We start from the raw sequence: 7,985 nt of genomic DNA, 5'->3' as shown, positions 1-7,985 counted from the left end.
CAAGTTAATAAAGTACCATAGTACATCGCAAATTAAAAACCTCATCAGATTAAAACACACATATTGGAACAAGGACTAGTCATCAGCTCCAGTCCAGGCACTGGGGATAGGATGGATGGTGAGCAAAACTGAGATTTCTGCCTTTGTGTAACTTATAGTCTCTTAGGGTATACATTTATGAAATAAAACATTCAGATGAATATATAATTATAAATTATTTGTTGGATATGACACCAAAAGCACAGACAACAAAAGAAAAACTAGGTAAATTGGACTTCATCAAAATTTAAAACTTTTGTACCTGAAAGGACACATCAACAGAGTGAAAAGATGACCCAAGGAATGGGAAAATATATTTACAAATCATATATCTGATAAAAGGTTAATACCCAGAATAAATAAAGAACATCTATAATTCAACAGCAACAACAACAAAAAACACCCAAACAACCCAGTTTAAAAATGGACAAAAAACTTAAATAGACATTTCTCCAAAGATGCACAAATATATAAAAATAAACACAGGAAAAGATCCTCAACATCACTAATCATTAGAGAAATGCAAATTAAAACCACAATGAGACATTACTTCACACCCATTAGGATAATTATTATTTTTTTTTAAACTGAAAGTAAGTACTGGTGAGAATGTGGAGAAATTGGAAGCTTTGTGCCTTGGGGAATGTAAAATGATGCAGCTGCCATGGAAAACAGTATGTGATTCCTCATAAAATTAAAAATTGAATTACCGTATGATCCCGCAGTTCCACTTCTGGGTGTATATCTTAAATAACTGAAAGCAGGGCCCTGAACAGATACTTGCAACCCAAGTTCATAGCAACATTTTCCACACAAGCCAAAAGGTGGAAGCAACCTAAGTATCAACAGATGAATGGATAAACAAACTATGGCATGTACACACAATGGAATACTATACAGCCTTTAAAAAGGAAGGAAATTCTGACACATACTATAACATGGATAAAACTTGAAGATATTATTCTAGGTGAAATAAGCCAGATACAAAAGAACAAATATTGACTGATTCCATAAGATGCCTAGAATAGTCAAATTCATAGAGACAGAACGTAGAATGATGGTTGCCAGTGGGAAAAGGGAGGGAAGAATGGGGAACTTTGGTTTAGTGGATACAGACTTTCATTAAGGGACAATGAAAAAGTTCTGGAGGTGGTTGGTGATAGCTGTACAGCAATACAAATGTCCTGACAGCCACAGAACTACATACTTTGAGATGTAAATTTATGTTAGGTCTATTGTACCACAATTTAAAATAATTATGATAAATAATTTGAAGGGAGAAAAAAACAACAGGTTTCTCCCACCAGATATTTAGTGGATAAGTGGAGGGAGGATCTAATTTAGGTCAGTAGACTTGGAAGGTTTTGCTGAAACCTGACAATGAAAGAGTGAAGAGTGGAGTGGGGAAGAATGTTTGAAGGCCTCCAGCTGAGGACATGAGCCCTGAGGGAAGAGCAGGGTGTTTGGTGCATAGAGACCCAGGTGGCGAACAGAAGGCAGTGAGGTTGGAGGTGTTGGCAAGAGTCCGGGACACACAGTATTGCTGATTGTGGTGAGGAGTTTGGATTTTACTGCAATGATGAGAGGTTATTGAAGAAATTAGTGGAGGAGGAAAATACAATCTGAATTCCATTTGAACAAGCCACGCAGGCTGTTGTATGGAAATAGACTTTGAAGAGCTAGAAGCGTAGCCCGGAATGCCAGTTAGGAAACTGTGGCAGTATTGCAGGTGAGAAAACGTGGCTTGGACTCTGAACGTGTCAAAGGACATGGAGAACAGTGGAGCTAAGATTTCGGTGATGGATTGTATGTACAGGTAACAGGGAGAGGAAAGTGCTAAGGGTGATCCCCTAGTTAAATGGTGTGTCATTGCCATGTTAGGAATAAATAGCCATGTGACTCCATCTGATCTGAAAAATAGGGTCTACTATTTCACCTCAGGAAAAATTAATTGCTAAGATATTTTTAATTCTTCAAGAAATAATGCTCCATAAATTTTGATTACTAGAATGGCCATTCTAAGTTATTCATCACCATGATCTAAATTTCTGATCATAGGATAGGATGACGACACTGATGAGTCCTTATTGTGTTGTTTTAAATGCCTTTGAGGCAAAACCATTCAGAAGATGAAAGATGACAAAGGTACATTTCAGTTTAAATGAGGTCACTGGAACAGTTTAAACTTTAAAGTCAATATGTTTTCTTTAATATGATTGAGAATAATATTTGGGAAATGAATGGGGAAGAGGCTGGTGTGTTTGAGTGGAGGAGGAGAGAATGTCCCTTCTTCATCCCATGAAGCTTTGTAGGTAAGTTGTCAGTGAATAAACTGGACTGGAAACTCCCAGCTCAGTGGGCCAGGGGAGCTTCTGCCTGAAGCTGAGATAGGAGTTGCTTTTCTCGTCAGAGGAAATGTTTAGCTCAATGAGCTTTTAGAGCCAAAAGGAGGCTATGCCGACGCAGTGAGCACCTCTGACTGATAGCAGAGAGCAGGGTGTAACCAAGACCAGAGCAGACAATGAGCTGGGAACAACCGCGCGGCTCTTGGTGAAATGCAAGACTTAGTAACAGTTCATTCCAGTTTTGTTTTTGCGTTGTTGTAAGTGCTTAGTTTTGACCTGAGTCTGGTGTGGCCTTGGGATCCAGCTGCAAGATACAGAAGCAAGGAGAACGTATTGAGTTGCATGAGCGCCGCCAACAAAATCCAGCCTTTGTGCAACTACAGATCAAATAGCCTGGATTTCCAACATATAAAGTGTTAAGAAAATAAGAGAGAAGGATGGAGAGAAACTACATGTAGATTAAAAGAAATTTAAAAGACATATCACATATTTTTAAAGAAGCAAGACAAAAACTAAATTGTATTGTCCAAGATGCACGTTTGGGTGATAGACCTATTTTTTAAAAATCCAAAGAAGGGATTATTATAAAAGTCAGGATAGTGGTTACTTAATGGGGGAGGAAGGGATTGGGATTGGGGTGAAGCTACATGGAGATGGCAACATTCTCCTTCTTGATCTGTGTGGCTCTTACAGGGATGGCCACCTTAACTCATTATACTAATATTTGTTTACATGGTTTTCTGTATCTTTGTTTAATTTTACAATAAAAAGATTTCTAAAAAGGCTTTAGTTCTTAATGGGCATTTTATCATCTTTAGTCTCTTCTCTCATGTTCATAATCCTGTCACCAAACTTAGCAGTGCAGTTGGGTCATGTTTACATCAGACCTTTATTCTTATACATACGTAATATACATCACCGAGTCATTGTTATTCATTTCTGTGTCAGGCATTGCCTTCATAAAGATCAATTTCAGTGGCTGCCTACAAACCACTCATCTGTGGTTGGATCTTTGGGTTGCTTCCACGGGAGGTAATATTTGTCATTTGTTAAGTTTGGAAATTAGTGTCTGTTTAATAAAGATGCTATTGTTTTAATTTAATGATATATTTTAATAGGAATAGTAAGAGACTCCATTTCATGTTGCTTTACTCAATTTAACAAGAAAAGAGCCTAATCTTAGAGCTTAAGCTGCTCTAAGGAAGTACTACCGTTTGTTATTTACAGACATTTCTTGCACTCTTTGCCAGCCTCTGCTAAATTCAGGTGCCAATCTACTGCCCTTTTTAAAAGCTCAGTAATAAGTGAGCAGTCAAAAAATAACGCAGCATTATGAAACTCAGATAAACTGATACTGGGCTTCAACTCTTTGTCGGGAAATTCTAGTTAAATGTTACAAACACCAGTCTCTCCGTCTCCAGTCCTGCTCCTCTCCCCACTGAAAGCAGAGCGATTTGGCCAAAAGGCACATCTCATCAAATCTTAAAACAGTTCACTGGCCATACGGACAACCATGAATCTCACAAAAATTCCTTCCTCTTTCATGCTTCTGAGCCTTTGCACAAATGTTCTCTACTTGAAATTCTTTTCTCCTTCCTCTTATTCCCCAGTTCACCTAGTTAATTCCAACACTTCCTTCAGGCATCAGCTGAAGTGTCACTTTCTGTGCCTCATTTGGACCCGTTGGGAGCCTCTGCTCTAGATGCCCCCGCCCCGTTACCGGTACCCAGAATGTTCCTGTTTAGCAGTTATCGTACTTGAATAACTGCTTACCTAATTTCTTCCCCATCAGATTGTATGACTGCTATCAGGACATCACTTGTCTTACTCCCCATTTCCTCAGTTCCTAGCATGTACAGGCACTTAACAGGTATTTGTCAGATAAAGAACAGCTTTTGCACAGGTAACACGCTGATGTGCCCAATGATATTGGGAAATGGGGCTATCAGAGAAAGCTTTCCAAAAGACCTGGTGGCTACATCCTACAGGGAAAGCTGGAATTGGCCAGGTAAAGATGGGAGGTGAGGAGGTTTTGATAATGGTGGAAGGAATTTCTAGAAGAAAGAGGAAAGAGCATATGCAAAGGCAGGGGGAGAGCTTGGCAAGTTTAGGAAATTACAGGTATTTTGGAAGAAAAAACTGTAAGGGGTCAAAATAGGCAAGTTGCTTAGACCCAGTGACCCTCCCTGCTTCGAAAGACTTAGTGTTGTTCAGAGAGCTGTGATACAGCATCCCACATCCTGAAATATGCGCCGCCCTGCTCAAGAGACTCAACATCATATAGTTTCTGATTCCTCATCTCTCCTAGGTGGAGTACTTATGGGATGATCTCAGAAAAAAACTTCAAGACTCCATCCCTTTCACATTGGACTCATCAGCAAGGGAGATTTTCAGGTGATTTTGGCTGGCCCGTGCAACCACTTGAATGAATATGAATGTGAAATGCTGGGAAGGACGTGTGACGCTAAAGGAGATGAAAAGTGAGTCAGAGCGAGAGGGTAGAAAAATGAGAAGTGTTTTGTGTTTACTCATACATGGAGCATTTTTCAAAACAAGATAATTTAAAAGTTACTCAGTTTATGTGTATGCATGGACTGTCTTTTAAAACGGGCACATTAAAAACCGGTCTTAGTGATTGTTTCGTAGGAGGCTGGGGGCAGAGGTGGCAGGGAGACTTTTCCTTGGGGACCCTTTTGTACTTCTAACATTTTATACCATATAAATCTAGTAGCTATTTAAAACTTATGTAAAAATTAATGTGTCCAAAGCAGGTTTTAAGGAAACATATCCAAAATGCTAATCCTTATATCTGGATGGTAAGATTGTAGGTGTGTTTGTATCCTCTTTACGCTTTCCATTGTGTTCCTAACTTTCTACAATGAGCCTATATTGCTTTTGTAATTAGTTTTTAAAAGTGATGTTATTTTTTGAAACCTGGAATTTGGAGACTGTACAATGGGACATCCAGCTGTCCAATTCTGAGTTCCTGGAGGACCACAGCTTTACACAAGAGGAGTATCCCAAAACCCAGATACAAACCACAGTATTCTAAGAAAGTGTGAAAATGTTCCTGATTGTGGTAGCTTTTCATAGAAAGGGCACTGCCCTGGGAAGCAAACAAGCTGTGGTTCAAATCCCAGCTCTGCCACAAAACAGCTAGGTAACTTTGATCTCTGAGTTAGCCCGCATCAGAAAACTTCTGATGGTGAGACAATTTGAGGTTACTTTTGACAGAGGGTGAGGTTACTTTTGACAGAGGTTATTGTGGGGATTAAATGGAGTTATTGTGTGTGAAAGTGCCTAATGCTGTGCCAGGTCAGGGGAGACATCAGGGAGTACCTTTGGGGGATTTAGCTCCCTCTTAATTTCCATCAACTGGACAAAGTGTGTTTGCAGCCTTAAGACAAATCCTCATCCCCCAGCCCTATGCCAACCAGGTGGCTCTGACCTCTGACTGTTAGAACTTCTAGAGCTGCCCCTGGACCTGATACCTAGCAAGTCCTAAGAAGAGATCTCTTTCTTCCTTTCATCCGTTCTTGATGTCTTCTCTGATGCAGAGAGGAAAACACTAACATTATGACTGGTTCAAGAAGAAAAGAGGCAATGCATTGACAAACTGTTTCCAAAAGTTCAATATTATAAATAAATAGGCCAGCAATTTCAAAAGGAATTGTGTTAGTCTACATAGTAACCTCAGGCAGATTTCAGTCTAATAACTGAATTACTGGGTATCGTCGGTAAGGCGCTGCTCTCTATGAACTCATTCCATCCTCCTGTCAACCCTGTAAGATAACTGTGATCATTCCGTTTCTCTGACGGGAGCCGAAGCACACCTGTTAAATCGTGTTTAGGGTCATATAAATAGAAAATGGCAGAGCCAGGATTCCAGCCCTAGCAGTTTAGCTCCAGAGCCTATGTTCTTAGTGATAATGCTCCTAATAATGATATTGTTTGATTATAAAAGTCCAGAAAAACCACATAGACCAGAGCATAACTTTCGTATGATGTAGCCAGTGTTTTGTACCTGGAGTTTCTGAGGCCGTGTCAGAGACACACGTGTGTGAGTGGGTTCAGTGGTACTGCAGTCACGTGTTCCCCGTCGCCTGAGAATAAACTCCAGCCTTTCACTAGGGAAGAAGCAGCAGGTCTGAGTGTGCTGACCAGTTGCCTAAGGGAAAAAGCACTCTGAACTTTCCTTTGCTTCTGAAATACAGCGTTCGCGATGATAGTCTGACATTGAAAGAGTGCTCTGTGCACCTGCGGAATGAAGGAAGTCAGTGTGGCCGACGCTGCGTTTGGGGTAGAGGCAAGCAGTGAGGCCTGAGATGTCTGCAATGGGAAGGCGTGACAAAGAACTGGGACTTTATCCTAAGAGTAATAGGCGGGCATTGAATAATTCTAAACAGAGGAATTTCAGATTTGTTTTTTTGGAAAAAAAATCACTCTGCCTGCTATGTTGAAAATGAATTAGAGGAAGCAAAAATGGAGGCTGGGAGAATTGGTGGGAAGCTGAAAAGGGGCATTGGCAGCCTGATCTGTGGCTGTGGCAGAAGAGGTAGAAAGGAATGGATTAAAGAGATAGGAGGCAAGATCAACAAGACTTTATGACTGTTTGGATGTGGAGTTTAGGAGAAGGGAGAGAGACTGGTGAAGCAATAGTGGTGAGTGCAGGGACAACAGATTGTGAGTCTATCTGGGGTGAGGGTAGAGCCGGAAATCAGACCAAAGCGGTTTCCTTTCTCTTGCAATGGGATGGCTTTGCCCCAGTTAAGGGCCTCAAAAGAAACCTTCAGGATGACTGAGTCATACCTTCTAAGAGAAAACAAAACAAAACAAAAGCTGGTGATCAGGGCAGAACGGGGGCAGGTAGAGATAGAAGGGGAGAAAGGAAGGGAGGGAACAGTTGTGCTTTGATGTATTTATTTGGGGAGGAAGAGTTTGTCCAGTTGTTTCCTCATCTGTAGCTCCAGCGTGAGTGGAAGACCCTCCAGAGAGCTTTTAAGTAACTAGGTGTTGACAGTAGTGGCTGACTTTCTTTTCCAGAATTGAGATCAGTTCTTAAACTCTGCGAAGTCCCCCTTAATGAGGATGAGGGTGATCATGCAATGTCAGGTATGACCGGAACTGAGATGGGAAAATAGACTACAAATCTTTTTTGGAAGATGCTTGCCAACCACAGCAAATACCCCATCGGGTGCAGCAGAAATTCATCATACATTCTCTTTACCCACATCACTTGGTTATTACCTACAAAACTGTCCTCACAGAAAGCCATTTGATGCTTTGTGGAATTACTGCTTCCTAAACGCCATCATCCAATCCAAAGCATATTCAGCTTTCCTGGTGTCTCTGTAATACACGATTGAAAAGATTTGAAAATGTCTCACTGATGAATGTTCTTTTCATACCAAGGAAACGGATGACAGAATCCTACTTATCTTTTCATTTTAATTTGTATTCTAAGAAATCCTTAGCTCAACTCCTTCCCTCGGAAATTAATACTACGTAATACTCCCCGCCCTCCAGCCTCTCCTCACCACATATGCTGGGGCCATCAGCAACGTCGGGTTCAGGGTCAGAATAATTATTATTCCACTCTAA

The sequence above is a fragment of the Rhinolophus hipposideros genome (assembly GCF_964194185.1).
Source record: "Rhinolophus hipposideros genome assembly, chromosome: 4".
NCBI classification, from domain to species: Eukaryota; Metazoa; Chordata; class Mammalia; order Chiroptera; family Rhinolophidae; genus Rhinolophus; species Rhinolophus hipposideros.
Note: the sequence above shows the minus strand (reverse complement) of the source record.